This window comes from Penaeus monodon, chromosome 19 (genome assembly GCF_015228065.2).
Source record: "Penaeus monodon isolate SGIC_2016 chromosome 19, NSTDA_Pmon_1, whole genome shotgun sequence".
NCBI lineage: Eukaryota > Metazoa > Arthropoda > Malacostraca > Decapoda > Penaeidae > Penaeus > Penaeus monodon.
In genome coordinates, this window is record NC_051404.1 from 44,617,245 (window position 1) to 44,617,891 (window position 647).

Consider the following 647-nt stretch of genomic DNA (forward strand, 5'->3'; position numbering starts at 1 on the left):
TGTGTTAAAGCTGATGAAAGCTGGCCTTAATATACACTCACACTGAAACAAATCTTTTGGGATTGTATATAATTCATAATATCTGGCAGTAAGAAAAGGAAGCAAAGTTTCACAGGGTTTTGAAAGCATAAAACCTTTAGTTTAGAATTTACGAGTTACAGAGACTTGTAAGCATTATCCAGCTTTTGTTCAATTTTTTTTGTATTTTGTTAAAGCAATTCTTTGTTCTCAAGCTTCTCTTTTAAAGTTAGATGCTTTTACTTCTTGTTAACTAAATTTATATGTATAAATATAATAAACTTTAAAGTAACATTTTAGTCACCATATGTACGAGTATTGCAAGTAATGACACAGTATACTCAAAAATATAAACTATTAATTACTAAAATGCAAACATTAACCTCACTTATGATAAAATCCTCCAAAATGAATCAGTAGCTTTACTGCATTTTAACATTTGCTTTCATTATATCTGAAAATCACAGGTAAGTACAACCAGCCATACATTCTATATCTGTATGACAAGTTACTAATAAAATGCAAGTAATTATTTATATACAGAAATGCAAAAGCTACTCACTGGCAGTGAGTAACATCTTTATATATACACAACTAATCTTGCAGCATTGTGGTTTATATGCACTCAC